General features: G+C 46.1%; 1 protein-coding gene and 1 long non-coding RNA gene across 2 annotated transcripts in view; one reads left to right on the forward strand and one right to left on the reverse strand.

The window, feature by feature from the left end:
* The window catches only part of CCND3 (cyclin D3), a 91,288-nt gene that overhangs the window by 16,921 nt on the left and 52,940 nt on the right, over positions 1-21,427 (forward strand). The window lies entirely within an intron of this gene.
* On the reverse strand, positions 509-1,396 carry LOC118660358. Its single transcript, XR_004968880.1, has 3 exons — positions 1,245-1,396; positions 951-1,053; positions 509-577 (listed from the first exon to the last, which is right to left on the reverse strand). It is a non-coding gene; the product is annotated as an uncharacterized LOC118660358 (long non-coding RNA).

The following is a 21,427-nucleotide window of genomic DNA, read 5'->3' on the forward strand; positions in this document are numbered from 1 at the left end:
GAGTGGGGGATGGAGCCCCGCCTGTCTGTCTGCAGAGCCTGGGCTCTTAGCACCACCCCCGGCAGCTCCAGCCTGCAGGGGAGAGGTTGCTGGGCAAGGCAGCTGCTTCCCGTCCCCATCTGCGGCCCTATCAGGGGCAGGAAGGAAGATGAGGAAAGAAGCAGCAGCTGACGGTGCAGCAACAATGGTGGCGGTGGTGAGGGTGGCCACCCCCAGCAGAAGTGCCGGGCGGGGACAACGTGAGATGGCACAGGAATTGTGTGAGCTGGAGTCAGCTGATAGAGACCACAGCAGTGCCCTCCACCCTCTGGCCCCATGTGGGCATCGCTGAGCCCTCTCCTCTCCCTCATATCACCTCCAGCTCGGCCCCTCTCTTCCCCTTCTCCCCAGCTCTCCCTGCCACCCCCTTTCCAGCACCTTCCCCTGGGAGCTCACTCAGGGCTCTCCCCCAGCTGTGTCCTCAGTATTCCCACACATCTCCGCAGTGTAACAGCCACGGTTTAGTGGGCACCGACTGTGTGCCAGGCACGCTGCTGGGGACTTCACAAGTGTATAATCTTGAATTTTCTCCACAGACCTGTAAACAGTTATTATGCTCATTTTAAAAGGAAGGAACTGAGGCTTGGAGAGGCTAAGAGAGTTCACACACAGCTCCTAAGTGTGAAGACACTAGGGCTCCGGCCGAAGCCCATGCGTTTTCTGCCCCTCCTCACTGCCTTCCCCGTAGGGTGGGGTCGGCCTGACAAGGTGCGGCAGTTCCCTGAGCCTGGGAGAACCTTTCACACAGGAGAGATAAATCGTTGGAGAATTGGTCCATTTGAGGGAAGAATCAATTGTGTGCTGTGAGGGAGGGAGACGTTCACCTCCTGCCTCAGTTCTGCAGTAGCTGGGGTGGGGTTTGGGGGCTGACGGACGGGGGAGGACCAAGGCCTAACTCACACACCTTTTACCTGTTGGCATCTTGGCACCAAAGAATGGACTGTGATAGCCCTGTCCAGGTGGCAGAGTTGGTTAGAGCATCATCCCGTACACCAAAGGTGGCGGGCTCCATCCCTGGTTGGGGCGCATACAAAAGGCAACCAATTGATGTTACTCTGTCACACTGATGCTCCCCCCGCCTGAATAAAAACACATCCTTGGGTGAGGATTTTTTTAAAAAGTTAAAAAGAAGATCGGTCTGTGATAGGCCTTGGGGGAGGTTGGACTGCTGTAACAGAGCCTTAAACAAAATGGAAATTTCTCACCTACAAGTCTGGGTGGTGGATCTGCCCCTTGACAGTGTCGAGGACCCGCTCCCCACGGAGTTGCTCCTCTGTGCCCCCGGGATGCTGAAGAAGCTGAGGACAGCACCATGTCTCCTGGGCCCGTGACCCTGCCAGTGGGAAAGGAGAAAGGGAGGAGGAGTCACTGCCCTTCCTTTCCAGGATGTGGTCTGAAGATCGCCAGGCCACTTACCCTGTTGGCCAGAAGTTGGTCACATGTCACACTTAGCTGCAAGGGAGTTTGGGGATCACACATACAGAGTTTCTAGTATGAAGGGGAATGGATTCTGGGGGCAATGAGCAATCTTTGCCACAGAATCTAGATGCGAAAGGACCAGGAGAGCCATGCCACATGGGTGAGGATGGCTTTTGTATGTGGAGCCTCCAAGAAGAGAAGTCTTTTTTTAAAAAATATGTCTTTATTTTTAAGTAAAGAGAGGAAGGGAGAGGGGGAGAGAGAAACATTAATGATGAAAATCACTGATTGGCTGCCTCCTGCAAACCCCCTACTGGGGATCAAGCCTGCAACCCAGGCATGTGCCCTGACCGGGAATCGAACGGTGACCTCCTGGTTCATAGGTCAACACTCAACCGCTGAGCCACACCGACCCGGCGAAAAGAAGTCTTCTTAAATAGACTTCTCTCTGGGGGAGGCCCAGGGCAGAGGGGCTGGCACCCCCTTGCCTAATGCCCTCTACCCGGACTGCCCCATCTCTGGTCAGAGGTGGAGGGTTTGATTTTCCCTTGCCACGACCAGAAGCCCCTTGGCGGGCCTTCCGGAGCCCTTTTCCCAGGAGCACTGTGGGGTCAGGGTGAGGTTCACTGAAGAGCACCATAGGCGCCCCTCTGGGAGGCCCTGCTGTTCTCAGAGCCGGCAGAGGCAGTCACACTTCAGCGAGGCGGTTGAGAGGATCAGATGTAATCATCTGCGGCATCAAGAGGTGGAGACGCTGAGAGGGTGAGCGGCAGGTGGAGACCCCAGCGCTCTCAGGGCGTCTCAGGGACTGAAAGGGAGCGGAGGGAAATGGTTTTCCTCTCTGGCGATGTGACTCTTCAGGTGGCTAGGTGCTGAAGGCAGTCTTCCGGGTCCAGTGCTCGCTCACTAACTCATTTATTCATTCATTCATCCATCCATCCATCCATCCATCCATCCATCCATCCATCATTCCATTCATCCACCCATCCACCCAGTGTCTGTGTTTTGAGTGCCTGTTATAGATGTGTTCAGTGTGGGCGAAAGAGGAAAAAAAGACAGGCACAGTCCCTTACCTCACGGAGCTTGTAAGCCCTGGGTTTTACCTGCTCCCCATAGAGGGCACACCAGGCCATCGCAGCTCTGAGAGAGCCAGCCTTGTGGCTCAGAGCTCAGAAGGCCCAAAGGGAGTCCATGAAAGCATGTGGCAGGCCCGCACCTTGAAGGGGATGCCCGCCATCTTGGGGTGGCAAGGCTCAGTGTGGGCTGGGGTAGCGGGGGAGTGGGGGTGCCAGCAGGGAGGGGGGGGAGCACGCTTGGGAGCTGCGGTTTCACTTCTCTCTCATGTTCTGGGTGTGGAATCTGCTTTTTCTCAGTTGGTGAGTTTTGTGACTTCTCCTCTGTGCCTAGGGGACATGTCCCGTCTCACTGCCCCTCTAACCCGGGCTGTCCCTCCAGGGCTCCAGTGGTGGAATCCCTCCTCCCACTACCCACAGCCCCAGTTCACCAACTGCATCTCTTTGCTCCAGGAAGGGGGGTGGTGTGGAAAGTGGAAATCTGTGTGGGGACACTTCCTTTGTGGGGCCTTTGGTTTCTCAGGCTCCTCCCTGGGTCCCTCTTGGCCTTGCACTTCCCCCAGCTAGTCCACAGAGAATGAGGATCCATGTCCCACCACATGGGTTGCTGTTTACCTGCTTCCCAGAGGCACCCCTTGCCCCAGTCCTCCCGGAAATATTTAGCAATCTGAGGATTGACTGTGCCAACTCTTGGGCCAGCACCCAGGCCATATCACTGGTTAACTCTTTTGGGTGGTGGGTGAGTTTTGCTGCTCCACCCACACTGGAGAAAGGGAGAGGAAGCCTCGTCCTGCCACCCTCCCCCCTTTCCTACTTCCCCACTGCACATGAGGTCTCCCGGGTGAACCAGATGTACACATGCATCAAGGGAGGTGGGCGACACAAGCAGGCAGCCACCTGTGACTTCTCTGGGCCAAGTGCTGCATCGACACCTGGGGAAGACCCCCTGGCGGTTGTGGGGAGCCTGTTTTGACCTGATCTGTATTTACCCCTGACAAAGGAAGTAAATAAATAGCTCTTGGTGTGGATGTGCATGTGCCAGACTGTATATGTGCCTGCTGCACACCGTTAAAAACCGTGACCCAGCCCAGAGGAAGTGGTGACAGAGACGATTGTTTGTTTTATTTTCCATTTACCCTTACAACCCTTCTCCACTCCACCCTGCGTCTGTGCCGAGAGGCTTTTCACCAGCCTGGATCCAGTCGTTTGCTCATTGACTTCTTCGTTCACGCGTTCTGCTGTGTGCTGAACCAGCATGGTGCCAGGTGCCGGCGAATGTAAAAGATGCTCTAGAACAGTGGTTCTCAACCTTGGCTGCACATTACAATCACCTGGGAATCTTTTTAAAATCCTGATTTCTGGGCCTCATCCTCCGGAAATTCTGTTTCTTTGTTACTAATGTTGTGGCCCCACCCCATAACAAAGAAACAGAATTTCCGGAGGATGAGGCCCAGAAATCAGGATTTTAAAAAGATTCCCAGGTGATTCTAATGTGCAGCCAAGGTTGAGAACCACTGCTCTAGAAGAAAGTGGGATGGGGAGAGGGCGCCCTGGCAGTTGGATTCACGTCTCTTGGCCTGCTTACTAGCAAGGTGACCGTGGGCAAGTTGTTTTGTGGGATCACAGCGCCCTATCAGCTCACTGTTACAGTCGTGTTCAGGATTTAAGTCGGTAGAAGAGTGACTTGCTCATGGCCAGCACTCAGTGTGTGTGACCTTCTTCCTTTAAGGACACACTCCGCACAAAGTTTGCAATGTCCCCTCTGCGCCTCTTCCCCGCTCCTGCTGCTGGCTGCCCACCCCAGACCTCCATGGGCGCCCCCCCGGGACTACTGTGCCTTTCTCCGGCACCACTGCTCAGAGGCGTTAGGGCAGGGGTGGGCAAACTTTTTGACTCGAGGGCCACAATGGGTTCTTAAACTGGACCGGAGGGCCGGAACAAAAGCATGGATGGAGTGTTTGTGTGAACTAATAGAAATTCAAAGTAAACATCATTACATAAAAGGGTACGGTCTTTTTTTTTTTTTTTTAATTTTATTCATTTCAAACAGGCCGGATCCGCCCGAGGGCCGTAGTTTGCCCACGGCTGCATTAGGGGCTGCCCGGGGCCTATAACATCAAATTCGACTTATCATGGTGCGCTGGTTCTCCTAGCATCTGGGCTCAACCCACCTCTCCACCCCTTTCTAAGCTCATGGGTTATACAGGTTGAACCACAATCAACCTTTACAACCCCATAAGAGGGCCTGCTCCCTGGGGTGTTCCTGCTTCCATCACTTTCCTCACACTGCCCCCCTTCCTGGGGTGCCCTTTGTCCTCCTCCCACCCACCCTCTTTGTCCAAACTTGGCCATTCTTCAAGTTTAAATCCACTTGGTTGTCCCCCCTGACATATCCTGCCTCCTGGGTAGCATGTCCTCTGGGTAGTATATTCTGTGTGGTGTAGCTCATCGCCCTTCCTACACTGTGTCTTAGTTGCCTTCCATCCTTCTTTCATTCATTTAGCCCAGCGGTTCTCAACCTGGGGGTCGAACGACCCTTTCACAGGGGTCGCCTAAGACCATTGGAAAACACATATATAATTACATATTGTTTTTGTGATGAATCATTATGCTTTAATTATGTTCAATTTGTAACAATGAAATTGGGGGTCACCACAACATGAGGAACTGTATTAAAGGGTCGCGGCATTAGGAAGGTTGAGAACCACTGATTTAGCCCCTAGGAAGAATGACTGTTCTGTGCCTGATGCCTTTGTGCCCAGTCCTTGTTTCTCCAATAGTGCTCATCACTGCATGTACTACTATATTCTCTCAGTAAATGTTGGTCCAATAAATGAGTGAGGGGAAACAGTGAGAACAGAGGCAGCAAGTTTGAGTCTTGGGGTGCAGGCTCTCTGTGCTGTGGGCATTCCAGGGCAAGGGAGGGTAGGGAAGGTTGGGGCTGAGGAGGTGCTTCCTGAAGAGCTGAGTGGTCTCGAGGTGAATGGGTAGAGTTGGGAGGGTTGGTGGGGGGTAGTGGTGAGGGCAGGGCAGGCACCATGACCACCTTGACTAGAGCCAGGGATTCTTGCTCCAGCCCCTCACCACCACACAGGTGTCCAGATCTGGTGAGGGCACTGTGGATGGAGGCCTGGACCAGGCACATCTGTGCACAGGGTCCTTCGGAGGCCCTAATCCACACAGTGAAGCGGAGAAGGACAGAGCGACGGCCAAGAATCTCCTGCATGTTGGGTCAGACACAGGCAAAGAGCCAGGGTTGGGAAAAAAGTCATGCATTCGTTCATTCTCTGATTCATTCAGACTTTTAAAATAAGATTTTAAAAAATTATAAAATTCATACTTGCTCAGTATAGGAAATGCGGACAATACAGAAATATAGGAAATCTCTAGAAAAATCATTCCTAGTTCTAAACACTCAAAGACAGCCTCGTTTACATTTGATGTGTCTCCTAGTCTTTTATCTTTATTATTTAAATAATTTCCACACAACTATTTTAATAGCTATTTAAATGATGGTTAATTTTTACATTTAACTTTTAAATTAAGTCGAATAGTACAAACACTGTAATGATAAAAGTAAAACAACCATTCTCATTATAAAAACACATTACAGACAGGAAGAAAATAAAGATGTAAGTCCCACCCTCCAGGGAAAACGAGTGTTAAGGGCTGGTTTGTGTCCCTCAGAACCCTTTTTCTACGCGTATACACTTACATTTTATTCTTTTAAAATAAGATCATAGAATACTCTCCATATGCAATCGTTTTTACTTTTACAAAGTTAGGCTCATTTTGCATGCCCGATGTTGCATCTCCCTTTTTTTTACATAACATTTTTTCCCTTTATTTACATAGCATTTTTTATGCTACATATGTTACTTAAATTTTGATGTTATACAAAAATTCGTACCATGCATGATGATGCGGTTATAGACTGCAATTTACAACTGTTTGAAAAGATTGCCTGAAAACACAGGAATCTCTAATTTTAGAACATGACCGAAATATCTCCTTGATTGATCAAAATGATTTCAAAACCTTACCATTTGCTATCTAGCGAAAGTATTTTTACTACACATAGCGGGAGATAGCTATTTTTACTTTGTTTCAGGTAATGAAACTAACAGAAAAAAGGCATTATTCGCAGATCGCTCAAGTGAAATGAAAATGGCCTCTCAAGCGAACATCGTATGGCGAACATATAAAATGCTGGCTATTCTTTTGGAAACATTAAGAATTCCTTGACATCTACCAACATGACTTTTTAGCCAGCAGTGTTTTCTGTCAATATGTAGATGTTTGAATGCCCCTGCAACAGTCGGCCCTGTGTTCCCCGTCATTGCGGATTCCCACAGGCATTTCCTAAGCTTTGTTCCGGGCGCCTGACACAGCACGCCCGCCTTCTGGAGCGCCCGGGCTGGTTGGGACCCCAGCACCTTAGCAGTTTCCACTTAATGTAATAAATGGAGGAATGAATTCTGTACTGTGTGCCATGGGAGCTGGCGGGGGGTGGGGGGCTGGGGGAGTCAGGGCAGCCTTTGTGGAGGAGAGGAGACGTGGTGGCGCTGGCTCTGGGAGGGCAGGCGGGAGGTTCCAGGTGCAGAGGCTGGAGGCCCAGCAGCCGAGGGGCCTCCTGGAGCCGGGTGACTTATTATCAGCCGCCCCCCTGGCTCCAGTAGCTTGTTTCTGTGTTTCCCTTGGAGATGACAGATTCTGCGAGCAAGGGCTCCAGCTGTTTATCAAGGGCCGTCCCAGGCCTGGGGCTCCCACTCCCCGCTGCAGAGGCTGTGAGGCCCTGATTAAGGAAACAGCTGAGGCCAGGGACCCCAGCACAGTGGCAGAGAGAGCAGGGTGCAGGGCAGGGACAGCCAGGGTGAGGGACAGGACCCAACGGTGCCCCTTGTGCTTCCAGGGCGTGCCCTGCCCCCCTCCACAGGGTGAAACGCAGCTCCACCAGAGCCGCTTGGGCTACCACCTCCTCTGTGACTCTGTTCATTGGTCAGAGGGCACCTGATGGCATCACTAAGAATTAATTCCTCTCCTTTGCTCAGCTAGCAAGTCAACCTGTTGCCTTTGGCAGACTTTAGAATCAAGAATGAGAGTAGACATAGCTAACATTGATGAAGCTTTTAACGCTTGCTAGGCACCGTGGTGAAGAGTGTTTTGAAGCTCTTTTCTCACTAAGGACTTCCCGCAGTCAGTGGGGTGGGATGATTGTTATCCTATTGTTGTAGAGGAGAAAACTGGAGGGCAAGGGCAAGCTTGAAGTGTCACAGCGGAGGTTCAAACCCCTGACTGAGCCCCATTTTCCTTCTTTATATAAACAGGGAGATGAAAGCAATACCTTTCTCTCAGGGCAGTTGCAAGAACAAAAAGAAGTAACTAACGTACAGTGGGGCCTTGACTTATGAGTGTCCCGACTAAGGAGTTTTTTGAGATACCAGCTGTCTCTCCGCTGATTTTTTGCATTGAGTTGATCGAGTAATTTGAGTTAACGAGCTCCTTAACGAGCTCGGTCTCGGAACAAATTAAACTCGTAAGTCAAGGCCCCACTGTATATCAAAGCATGTCAGCTCCCACCCCTCCCATGGCCGCCCTCCCCACCACTCCTTCAGCATCCTATTGCTTGGGAAGAGTTAGTTGGAGTCTCAGTAGCCTGGTGGAGTGGTTGAGAGCATCCATTCTGGAGCTACACTGCCTGAACTCAAAATCCAGGCTCAGGTCCATCACCAGGCTCCGAGCAATGGCCTTGAGCAAGTTACTGTAACCTCTTTGAGCCTCAGTTGCTTCATCTGTAATGTGACGGCCATACGGTACCTTCCTCATAGGTTGTTTTAGGATTGTGATGAATGTGTCTCTCCATGCGCATATTTGCTGCTGAGGTTAACCGGCCTGGAAAGGGTTCTCTGGCCGTAGTGAGGACACGTGTGGCTGAGTGGTCCGGCTAATAACAATGACAACAAGTACCCATATGTTGGAATTCTTCTCACGATAAGAGAAACACTTGCTTATTGTGGCAACGTTGAAAAATACAGAGAAGAAAATGAAAATGAACCAAGATCCCACTCCTCAGAAATAATCACGGGTAACATTTGGGTGTATTTCTTTCCAGGGTTGTTTCTGTTTAGACAGCTGTTTTCCTAAAATTGGGATCATGTGCTGCATTACAGTTTTGGATCCCCCAACTGACCTCGTGGTGTATAAAATGAGCTTGTTCCAGTGCCGCCAAAATGCTTTTTGAAATAGGGTTCCTGGCACTTTGTCTTATTTTACTGATTGAAAGACTGTACGCGGAGGGAGCTGGTTAAGAGATGGATGCCATTCTGGAGGGAGGACGTCTGTCCCATTGCATGTTTTTACCAGTGCCTGGGAGGTAACGTGGGTGGCATGTGATCAGCTGGCTCTTTTGTGTCCTACTCATGTTGGTGTCACATACATTTCTGGGTCCAGAAGGGATGACGCTGTCCACTCATTCATTCAGCAAATATTTATTGAGCATCTACTGTGTGCCAGGCTTGTTTTGTGTACTTGGGATACATTAGTGAACAAAACAGGCAAACACGTCTTCCCTTTTATAGCAAGGGGCAAGACTGGTGGGACAGATAGCACACAGTACACACAGTACATAAACGAAGTTATAAAGCTCATTAAAAGGTGATCGGGACTATGAACGAAACAATCATATAGAGCAGGAAGAGGGGTAGTATTGGAGAGGGGACATTTTACAGTTTTAAACAGGACGACCAGCGTCAGCTGAGAAGGAAGCGTTTGAACAGTGACTCAAAGTTAAGGAATTGGCCTTGTAGCTACCTGGGGGGTGGGAGGGCGTGTGCTAGCAGAGAGGGCAGCCAAAGCAAAGATTCTGGGCCTAGAACCTTCCGGGAGAATTTGAGGAATGCAAGAGGACCAGTGCGGGCCGCAGCAGAGTCATTCTTGAGGAAGTTACTGTTAACCTCTGTGAGCCTCACTACAAGTTTGACACTAGGAGGGAGAGCCGATATGTTGGTTGAGAGAACCAGGAATGAGATCTTAACCAGCTGCAACGAATGATGTAAATTTAATAAGATACAAATTCCAACGAAAACAAAGTTTGCTCTGACGGTCACACAAAGCCCTCTGCAAAGCAAGTCACCTCAAATCCCTCTTGTTAGTCGACTGGGTGTGAATTAATAGCAAATTGTTAAGTACAGGATAAGGGAGATAGGTCTTAACAGCCATTCATTTAGTCAGCATGTCTTTATTGGATGTCTGCTATGGGCCAGGACTTGCTAGGGGCTGGGGATTCAGAACAGGACAAAGCCCCTGCCTCCCTGGAGGTTGCATTGTAGTGGGTGGAGACTGACGCTGAGCAAACAAATGCATGATGTGATGCTGGGTGTTGATAACAGCTGACACCAACAGCAGTTAAGCCTGGTTCTCAAGAGAAAACGGTGGTGTAAGTCGGGTCTATATTCATTATGAGTCAGCCGCGTCATGCAGTTGCCTGAAAGCCAGTTCCACCTGAGGCTGTGTGAACAGAATGCCCAGCACTGGAGGGGTTGTGGTCTCTGCTTTCTGATCATCGAGCTAGACGTGCAGTATTGCATTTACATTCTAGAGGGACATTGACCAACCGGAACTTGTTCAGGGGAGGATGACTAAGACCATGGGGGGAGGTGGTGCTGTGACACCATCCAGGGGACAGGACCAGTTTCAGTGGATCGAGGTTCCAGCTCAGCAGGTCGAGGAATTTCCTCCTGGTCGGAACTGACCAGTAATAGAATGAATGGGCCATGAGAGAGGGTGCGACTCCATTGTCCAAAATTGTTCAGAAGAGCCTGGATTCACCTGTCTCGGAATACTAATGAGGGCGAAATGAATGTGGAAGGAGCTTGATTAAATAGGTAGGGCCCCTTCCACTTCCAGGTCATACTGTGCATGAGAAGAAGAGAAAAGGGTTTTCTGCAAACAACCTGTAACACAAATAATTCCACATTAACCACATGTTAGTAATCAGCAACCACCAAGGCCATCGGTAGAATCCCAACATGTAGAAACCAGAAGTTCTCAGAATTCTTTCGCTCATCACTCTAGTTTGGTGTCCAGATCTGAGCTCTAGAAGCTTCTGAGGGTTAGAGAATGTTCAGCAGGAGAGCCATGGGCTGGTCAGCAGATCCACCCACCCACCTTTTCATTTGGTGATTTCACGTGACAAGAATTATACAGACAGTCCTCCTGTAGTTTTCACCCAGATTCCCCAAAGGTTAACATTTTTCACATTTGCTTTATTATCTTATCTTTCTAATGTATGTATACATTGTTTGAATGTAAGTTGCAGTCATCATGTCCCTTTACTCCTAAATACTTTTATTTTTTTATTTTTAGAGAGAGTGGAAAAAGGAGACATCGATTTGTCGTTCTACTTATTTATGCATTCATTGGTTGACTCTTGTATTTGCCCTGACTGGGGGTCAGGGCCCATGATTTTGGTGTTTGGGGACAATATTCTAACCAACTGAGCTACCCAGCCAGGGCTAAGTGCTTCTTTTTTTTTTTTTTTTTTCTAATCCTCACCCAAGGACATGCTTTTATTGATTTTTAGAGAGAGAGAAAGGGAGTGGGAAAGAGAGAAACATCGATGTGAGAGTGAAACACCAATGGATTGCTTCCCACACACCCTGAGCAGGGATGGAACCCACAACCTGGGTATGTGCCCTGACTGGGAATCGAACTGTGACCTTTCAGTGTATGGGAGAACACTCCAACCAGCTGAGCCAACCGGCCAGGGCTGAGTGTGCATTCTTCAAACAAGGTCTTCTCTTACATAACCCCCGTAAAATGACAAAAAACAGGAAATTAACATTGCTACAATGTGAGAATCTAATCTACAGACTTTATTCAAATGTCACAATAGTCTCAATGATATGCTTTATAGCCCCAAAGAAAAAAAGTCCCAGATCACGGGTTGTATGCAGCTGTCATGTCTCAGTAAGTTTCCTTTAATCTAAAATGTGTCCTTAATTACCCTCTGTCTTTCATGATATCAACATTTTGATGAGTGGGCAAAGGACTTTTAAGTAAAGCCTTTTAAAAAATTGAGCGAAAACAGGGAGAAGGTTTTGACATGGATCCTCAGGTCCCTGTGGTTTATGCATCAAGCACGATTTCCCTGCTTCAGAGGCCTTACTGGCTCCACACTCGTCATCACTAAGCATCCAAAGCCCCTGCATTGGTTTCCTAGGACAGCCGTGACAAAGGACCACACTGGTGGCTTAAGACAACAGAACTATGTCCTCTCACAGTTCTGGAGGCTGGACGTCCAGATATGACCTCTTCTTAACTATATCTGCAACCACCTTTTCCAAACAAGGCCACTTCGGAGGTACTGGAGTTTGGAACTTCAGTATGTTGTTTTGGGGGACACACCTCAACCGCCAGGACCCCTACCTCATCTTTCCAGCCTAACCCTGCATTTCTTCGTATGTGGTCCCTCTGCTCCAACCACAGTCATTGTCCTCAAGGGGACCCTGCTTCCTCCCAGACTCGGAGCTTTCTTCTGGCCATCTCCACACCCCCAACCGTGCCGCCCCCCAACAATCAGGGAATGGAGGTGCCGGAAGGTGAACTTGCTCAAGGCCTCATTCTCTGACAGTCCCCTGGGTTATTTCCTCCTCACGGACTCTTGCTGGTTGCCGTAGCAGGGATCTCAGAGCTGGCGCGTGTTCCAGTCGCTGGCCTGCCCTCTGAAATCCTCAGGCCTGTGAGTGCCCCGCGCCTCAGCTGACATGGATCGTACTGCGTCCTCAGTTCTCAGGGTGGGGTGGGGGATGGGATGCGGGTCTTTTATGTTCATGGCTTCCTCCCTTCCCACCAGAGCCTCATGGCCCTGGTACCTTACACCCTGCCCGAGCTTCTCAGAGTAGGTAGGGCACAGGGTGTCCAATGTATAACATCTCCTGCGGACTGTGTCCCGTGTGTCCGGGGCCCCACTCCAGACCTCCTGAATCAGAGTCTCTGGTGAGGCCCATCTGGTGTGAGTGTCGACCTATGAACCAGGAGGTCAGAGTTTGATTCCCAGTCAGGTCATATACTCAGGTGGTGGGCTTGATCGCCAATGTGGCAGGAGGCAGCCAATCAGTGATTCTTTCTCATCATTGATGTCTCTCTCTCTCTCTCTCTCTCCCTTTCTCCCTTCCTTTCTGAAATATATATATATTTAATTTTTTTAAAGAATCTCTGGTAAAGAGACCCAGAGCCTGCCTCTTTAATAAACTTCCCAGTGATTCTTATAAGTTTGGGAATTGCTGCTGAGAGACCTCGTCAGATGCTTATAAAATGATTGGTGGACTGACTGGCCAATTGACTGCATGAATGAACTTCCCGGCTGTGTTTCTATGGAGGGCAGACAAGAAGAAACGAAAATTTCCTGTCAATTTCCACACTCAGCTTTTCTGTGAACCTAAAACTGCTCCCAGAAATGAAGTTCCTTTTTAGAAATGAAGGTTATTGCCTAGAGCATAACTGAAGACTGTTGTGGGGCTTACCCACTGGAACCTCCTCAGTATCTGGGTGTGCCCTATTTCTACTCAAGCTTCTTTCTCTTCCATGATGTCCCATTCAGCATCCTAGGGAAATCGGCAGGTCTCTGATCTGGTCCTGACCTGCCCAACCCTCCCACCCCTTGCCCCAAACTCCGAGAGCCTGGGGGTGACATAAGACAGTTGCTCCACCCGCCCCCCGCCCCCACCCCCCACCCCCAGAGGAGCCCAGCTGTTTTCCCCAGCCCCTCATTTCAGCCACCTGAGCCCATTCACAGTTTTCCTGTCAGTTAACTGGGCCCCACTGCACTGTGGGAAGGGGCCCCTCTAGTTGGCTCTGTGTCATTTACTGGTGTCGTTCCTTGGGTCTCATTGGAGCAGGTGTGGGCAGAAGCAGCTGGGTGAAATGAGGACATTTCCTCCCCAACATTCGAAGCTTCTCTCCCCCCTCCCACCTCCATCCAGCAAAGGGCAGCCCCCAGGAGAGGGGTTGCCTTAAACGGGGAGGGGACACACTGGAGGGAAAGGGGAAAGCAGTGGGTTTGCACGGCCACCCTGCCTTTCTGTGGTGCTCTTGTTGTAGAGGGAGAACTGATGTTACCGGAAAGGTGGCGGGAGGGGGGGTGGGAGGCTGTTTCTGGGACTACCCAGGTCACTGACTTTGCCTGCAGCCTGGAAGGCACTGAAGACCAATTATGAAGCTGGCCAACCTATCCCCTTCCGGGCTGACTCCTCCCTGTCTCCTAAGAAAATGGGTGCAGTCAGACTCAATGCACATTCTAGAACAGAGGTTGAGCATGCACCTGATCCCCTGAAGGGCTTATTACACAGGCACTGCTGGGTCCCATGCCAGAGATGCTGATCAGTGGGACTGGGGCGGGGCCTGAGAATTTGCATTTCTAATGTGTTTCCCAGACCATGTGGCTCCTGCTGGCACAGGGGCCACACCTGGAGGACACTGTTCCAGGGGATCCCCTTAAGGTTCCTGATAAGTGGGCTCTGCCTAGCCATCACCGGGGAAGAACAGGTCACTCAAAGAAGTTGGGCCCCCGGCGGTGGCCTTATCACTCAGGCTCAAATCACAACCCTCCCTCTTTGCAGGCCTGTATGCTTTCACTAGATTTGGGTAGGACTGTGGCTTAAGAAAAAGACAGAAAGAAAACCTCTGTTTGCTCCCCACTCACGGCGAGTCCCGTACAAGCAGTGCCTCCTGCCATCTTGAATCTTGTTTGTTTGTTTGTTTTTGCATGTGATATTTGTGACACTTCTTATTTATGTATGTATTTTTTAAATATATTTTTATTGCTTTCAGAGAGGAAGGAGAGAGAGAGAGAGAGAGAGAGAGAGAGAGAGAGAGAGAGAGAGAGAGAGAGGGAGAGAGGAGAGAGAAAGAGAGAAACATCAATGATGAGAGAGAATCATTGATTGTCTGTCTTCTGCAGGCCCCACACGGGGGATCGAGCCTGCAACCCAGGCATGTGCCCTTGACCAGATTCAAACCCGGACCCTTTAGTCCACAGGCCGACACTACCCACCAAGCCAAACTGGCCAGGGTGATCTTGAATCTTTTATTTTTATATCTCCTTCCTGGCCAATCACAGGAAAAGATGGATGACCCCTGTGTTCTCTGAATCTTATTTTTCAACTATATGCTATGAAATATTAGTCAGCTATTCAAAAGCATGAAGGCAATCCTATGTGGTGACGAGGGAGTGATCTGCCATAACATATTGTGAAACTGATGAACTATAGGTGGCATATGGTATTGCTTTTATGAAAACAACCAAGCATGAAGCTATAAATAAATATGTATATGTATGTCTATATAAGTATTTACATCCCACAGAAAAGTGTGGAAGGACCTTTTCCAGACCACCAATAGATGTTAGCCCTGGAGGATGGGAGATTTCATTATTTGCATTCTCTAATCCTATATTTTAACAAGCCTATCTGACTCTGTAATTAAAATAAAATAATAAAATAAACAAAATAAAATGCCAGTGAAATGCAGTTGAAAGAGAAGGGTAGAGCTCTGGAAAGGTACACTCAACTATTTTTAAAAATATATATATATTTTTATTTATTTCAGAGAGGAAGGGAGAGGAATAGAGAGTTAGAAACATCAATGATGAGAGAGAATCATCCATCCGCTGACTCCTGCATGCCCCAGACGGGATCAAGCCCGCAACCCAGCCATATGCCCTGACCAGGAATTGAACCATGACCTCCTGGTTCATAGGTCAACGCTCAACCACTGAGCCATGCCAGCTGGGCTGCACTCAACTATTTATAGTAGGGAATAGGAGGAGGGCTGGGGGTTCTATCATTAGCCCCCTCCCCCTTCCCCAACACACACACTTCTGGACTGTTTGAATTTGTTAAAAAGTGGATTGTTGGTTTTTAAATTTTTTTAAAGGGCATATAGACAATAAAGGAAATAGCCTCCCTCTCTCCTCTACCTGTTCCCCAGCCGCCCCTGGCTCGCCCCCACCAGCGGCTGCCCCAAACCCTCCGCACTCCTCCAGGACTCTGCCATCTCATTCCTTCCAGTCAACGTCAGATTTCTTCACTTACTGCCTCCATTTCTTCAACAGCCATTCTTTTCATTTTAAAGAAACATTACATGTTTTTGTTTGACGATCACCAGCATTCCAAACATGGGAAATAAAATCCCGTAGCCCTAAAACAGCATCCACAAGCATGACTTGATCTTGTCCAGTCCTATCTGCCGCTCACTGCACACGAATGTCCTTTCATGATTGTAATCTGCACAAATGCTATTTTGTGTCCTGAAATTTTTTACGTCACCTAATTTTGTAAGCCCGCCTGTGGAGGGACACAGCATCATTTCTTTATGAATGGCACTGCGGTTGTTTAACCAGGCCCTGATTGTTAGGCCTTTGGGTGTTTCCCAGTTCTTTGCTATGTATTCATTCATGATTTAACCCCCTCCTTTTGGGCCCCGCCTCCTGCCAGCCTATAAAAACTGCCCTCTTAAAGGTCACTGCCATGGGTCTTCCCTCCAAATCTAGCAGCCTCTTCTCAATCCTTGACTGAGCCCTTGTCCTGACTTTAATGGAACTTGGCCTTATTAACCACCCTCACCGCCACCTACCAGCCCATCCATCAAACCGTTGGTGAAATTCCAGGCTCCCTTCACTGGCTTTTGTTTTTCTCTTTTTTAAATCTTCTTTCTTCCAAATACATGTTTACATTTTCATTGTAAAAGAATAAAACAGCTAATACTTAGGTAATATAGAAAGTAAAAATACATTATATTTTAATGGAACTGAATTATGAATAATATCATTCAAAAAGAATACAAAAGCACACCTATCTATATAAATTATGAAGCAGTATAATAAAACTAAACCCATATCATACCTACCTCACAACTCAAGAAATATAACACCACTGATTCCGTGGAACCTTCCTCTGTGGCCCTCTCTGGGTGATCCCACGAAGACACTCTGGCTCTGAAATTAGTTTTAATCACTTGCAGTTTTGAAGGGGTATTATCCACAGGTTCTCAACCTGTGGGTCGCAACCCCTGAAAATACATCCTGCAGATCAGATATTTACATGACGATTCATAACAGTAGCAAAATTATAGTTATGAAGTAGCAACGAAAATAATTTTATGATTGGGGGTCACCACATGAGGAACTGTATTAAAGGGGTCGAGGCATTAGGAAGGTTGAGAACCACTGAAGGACTGTTGTTTCTTCCCAGTTCTGTGCCTTTAATTTATTGTTATTCTTTCCAGTTTGCTTCCAGTTTTGCTAAGACCTCCAATAGAATGTCAACTAGAAGCAGGAACAGCAGGCATCCTTGGCTTGTTGAACATAAAATAAATGCCTCTAATGGGTTTTCGTAACGATGACGGCTACAGGGTTTTGGTACATGCTCTTTAATAGGCTAAGGACGTTTCTTTTTTATTTCTAGTTTAGTGTTAAATTTTATCAAATGCTTTTTCTATCTCTATTGAAATGATCTTACGGGTTTTCTTTTTTCATCTGTGAATGCTACAAATTACATTAATATTTTAATGTTAAGCTTTCTTTGTATATCTGGGATAGAGTCAAAGGGGGCATAATATAGTATCTTTTTTAATATAGTACTGAGTTTGATTTGTTTATATGTTGAGCAAGGTATCAACATCTATGTTCCTAAGTGATATTAACCTGGACTTTTCTCTCATACTATATTTGTCTGTTTTGGAATTAGAATTTTACTAACCTCACTGAATACGTTCAGAATGCTTTTCCTTCCTTAATCTCTAAGAAAAGGTGGCTTAAAATTGGAATGGGTGCTTTCTTGAACATTTGGTAGATCATTCCTATACAGCCTTCTGGGCCTGGTGTCCTCTTTGTAGGAATAATTTACATGACCTGTTTAAATTTTGTTTCTGGCTGTGTGTGAACTTAAAGTGGCCAGATGCCTGGACTAAGACCAGGTTATGTCTGTTCCCTGCATACTCATTCATAATGCCTCTTTTCACTTTCAAAGATCTCCTTGTTCAGATAACAAAATATGTGGGTTTTGTGTGTATTGGACTATATAGGTTTTTCTCTTTCTTCTTGAATTAGTTTTGGCAAATTATATAATATTGTCTAGTTTGTCTGCTTCACATTTATTGGCATTAAGTTGTTTGTAGTTTTCTCATTTTAAAAACTCTGCTGTGCCCTGGCCAGTGTGGCTCAGTTGGTGGAGCATAGTCCTGGGCACCACAGGGTGGCAGATTGATTCCTGGTCAGGGCATATACCCAGGTTGCGGGTTTGATCCCCAGTCGGGGTGAGTATGGGAGGCACTGATATCTCTCACATCGATGTCTGCCTGCCCGTCTGTCTCTCTCCCTTCCTCTCTCAAATCAATTAAAAAACAGATGCTCGGGTGAAGATGAAAAACACACACACAAAACTCTGCTGTAGCTTTCAGTATATCACTTTAAAACTCTCTAACATTGTTTATTTGCAACTCTTTTCTTTACCTTGATCAATATTACCTACTTTTTTCCATTTTTATTAGTCTTTTTTATGTACACATTTCACATTTGACTTTATTGACTTTCTCTACTGTTTATTTTTTATGTCATTAATTTTTGCTCATGTTTATTGTTTTTATCTTGCTACTCTCTTAGAATTTATTCTGCTGCTCTTTTTTTAAAATTTCCTATTACCTATCTTTGATAGATAATCAGTTTTGAATCTTTTTTTCTTTTCTAATATATGCACTTACGGCTATATATTTCCTTGTAAGTGTTGTTAAAGTTGAATTCTGTAATTTTTTTTCTTTATTGAATATATATATATCATAAAGTGCATGTATCTTAAGTCTATAGTTTTATGAGTTTCGGCGAATGTAAACAACCATGCTCCCATCATCCAAATCAAGGTATAGGATATTTCCATCAGCCCAGAAGGCTCCGTGGGGCCCATGTTGGATCCATCTTCCCTTCGTCACCAGTTCATTAGTGTGAGGACTATGCGAGGCCAGACGTTCATCTAAATGGAAGCATTCAGTATTCTCTTGAGAGGGCAGCTTCTTTCATCAGCGTGTACTGCGTATATTAGTTCATTGGCTCCTTTTTATCACTGAGGTTATTTCATTATATGGATGGGTATGCACTATTTGTTTATCCAGTCTCTGCTGATGTTTGTTTGGATTGTTTTCAGTGTTTGGCTACTATGAATAAAGCCCCTGTGAACATTCTTATACAAGTCTTCTGTGGACATAGTAAGCTTTCGTTTCTCTTGGGTAGTGGAAATTGAGAATGGAGATCATTCTCAATCTCAGAGAAAATGTGTTCATCATCAAAAAATTAAGGTCAGTGGGGGGAAAAAAAGGAGATATATGTACGACTATGTGTAATACTTTAAACAATAAAAAAAAATTAAAAGGCACCCAGCCTGTGTGGTTTAGTGGTTGAGCATCAACCTATGAACCTGGGGGTCACGTTTTGATTCCCGGGCAGAGCACATGCCCGAGCTGTGGTCTCGATCCCCACTAGGAGGGGCCGTGCAGGAGGCAGCTGATCAATGATTCTCTCTCATCATTGATGTTTCTCTCTCTCCCTCTCCCTTCCTCTCTGAAATAAAAAAAGACTTGGACCGCCCTAGCTGATTTGGCTCAGTGAATAGAGTGTTGGCCTATGGACTGAAGGGTCCCAGGTTCAATTCTGGTCAAGGGCACATGCCCAGATTGTGGTCTAGATCCCCAGTGGGGTTGTGCAGGTGGCAGCCAATCAATGATTCTCTCTCATTATTGATGTTTCTAGCTCTCTCCCTCTCCCGTCCTCTCTGAAATTAATAAAAATATGTACTTTTTAAAAGGCACTGGTATTACTTTTATACCATCCTAGTGACTTTGCTTTTTAAATAAATGGAAAACAATGTACAGTTTGTTTTTTCAACCCTACTGGAAGATATATTTTTATGAGAGAGAGAGAGAGACAGACAGACAGACATTGATTGGTTGCCTGCCGTAGACACCCTGACTGGGGATTGAACCTGAAACCTAGGTATGTGCCCTGACTAGGAATTGAACCTGAAACTTTTTTGATGGACAGGATTGATGCTCCAACCAACTGAACCACCTGGCTACAGTGCGATGTACAGCAAGCATGTCAAACTCACGGCCCACAACGAATATTTTTGCAGCCCAGCCAATACAACGGTATGTAAGAAACGTTTTAATAAAAATGTCTTAATTTTTGTAACTTAATTACAATATCCTGTTATACATAATTATTAATAACGAACTACAACGTTCGCTAATGACTGATTACTATAATCGTGTTGCATTCATTTCCCTGACGGGCCTTACGCGCAGGCGCACCATTTCTCTCCACTAATACCAGCAGCGAATATTTTCGCAGCCGATTGCCACGTCATTAGTCTTGTACTGACTTGTTTGGTGTGGGCAACAGGAAATATTTCACTTTCGGAGAACAAGAAAAATAGGTTTATTTGCGTTATGCTTATTAATTTGTGCAGTTATTCAGTATCTGGTAAGTTGATGTTCAAGAAAAATTTTAAATTTTTATTAAAATGTTCTATTATTTTATGGTAACGATTACTCATTTATTTCAGCCCTTTGTATTCAGCATGTCGCTATCAAAATAAACCTACGTTTCTATGAAAACTGAAGCTTTTGTTTTTTTTCGGCCCACATACACTTAAACCTTGTGTATTTGGCCAGTGTTAGCCTTTGAGTTTGACATGCTTGGTGTACCGTTTTACTATGTGGCCACTGGTTGTTTTTGTTTTAAATGTTGACCTTGTTTTTTCATACAGTTTTGCGGGGGAAAAGGACTGAGATGCAAAGTCAGCTCCTGCTTCCCCGATCATGTTAAACACGGCCAGGGGCGTAGAGAGGGAGCTGTGCTTAGTGGTGCACCTGTGATTTTACTGCCTTCTTGTTTGGAATTGGAAAGGCGGGGTCTTAGTGTAGCCGTCCAGTACGTTTTATGATGTGGTATTTTCATTATCATTTAGTTCTAGTTCTTAAAAATTTTTACATTAAGATTTTTTTCTTTGAACTATATGTTACTTGGAAGTGTGTTTTTAAATTTCCGTGTGTGGGATGATTTGTTGTTGTTTTTGATGATTTCTAAATTAGTTGCAATTTGGTTGCTTAATATAGTCTTTGTAATACTAATTTCTTGAAATGTTTTGTGACATGCTTTATGACCTAATGTGTAGCTAATTTGTATGCTTAAAAGAAAAGTGTATTCTCTAATACACACACACACACATACTTATATACATTTACTTAACAGGCTTAATATACGTACACACTTATATAAATATACATAAATTTATAGATAATAGACCTCAAGCTTATTAATGCTATTGTTCAGATCTTCCAGATCCTTTCTGATTTTTGTCTGTTCAATCTCCAATTACTAAAAAAGATGTATTAAAACCTCCTACCTCAATAGTGGATTTACCAGTTTCTTCTTATAGTTTTGTCAAGTTTGACTTTGTATTTCAGAACCTTTATTATTTAATATATGCAGATTTAGAATTACTATATTATTCTAGCAAAAAATAAATTATTTTTTTTCTGATTGGGACTACATCAAAGTATAAAATTTTTGCACAGCAAAAGAATCCATGTACAAAACAAAAAGACAACCTACTGAATGGGAGAATATATTCACCAATGAGACATCCAATAAGAAGTTAATATATAAAATGTATAAAGAACTCATATAACTCAATATAAAAAAAAACCACACAAAAAATCCAATTAAAAAATGGGCAGAGGGCCTGAATAGATACTTCTCCAAAGAGGACATACAGATGGCCGATAGACATATGAAAAGATGCTCAACATCACTAATCATCAGAGAGATGCAAATTAAAACCACAATG

Source organism: Myotis myotis, unplaced genomic scaffold, assembly GCF_014108235.1.
Source record: "Myotis myotis isolate mMyoMyo1 unplaced genomic scaffold, mMyoMyo1.p scaffold_m19_p_7, whole genome shotgun sequence".
NCBI lineage: Eukaryota > Metazoa > Chordata > Mammalia > Chiroptera > Vespertilionidae > Myotis > Myotis myotis.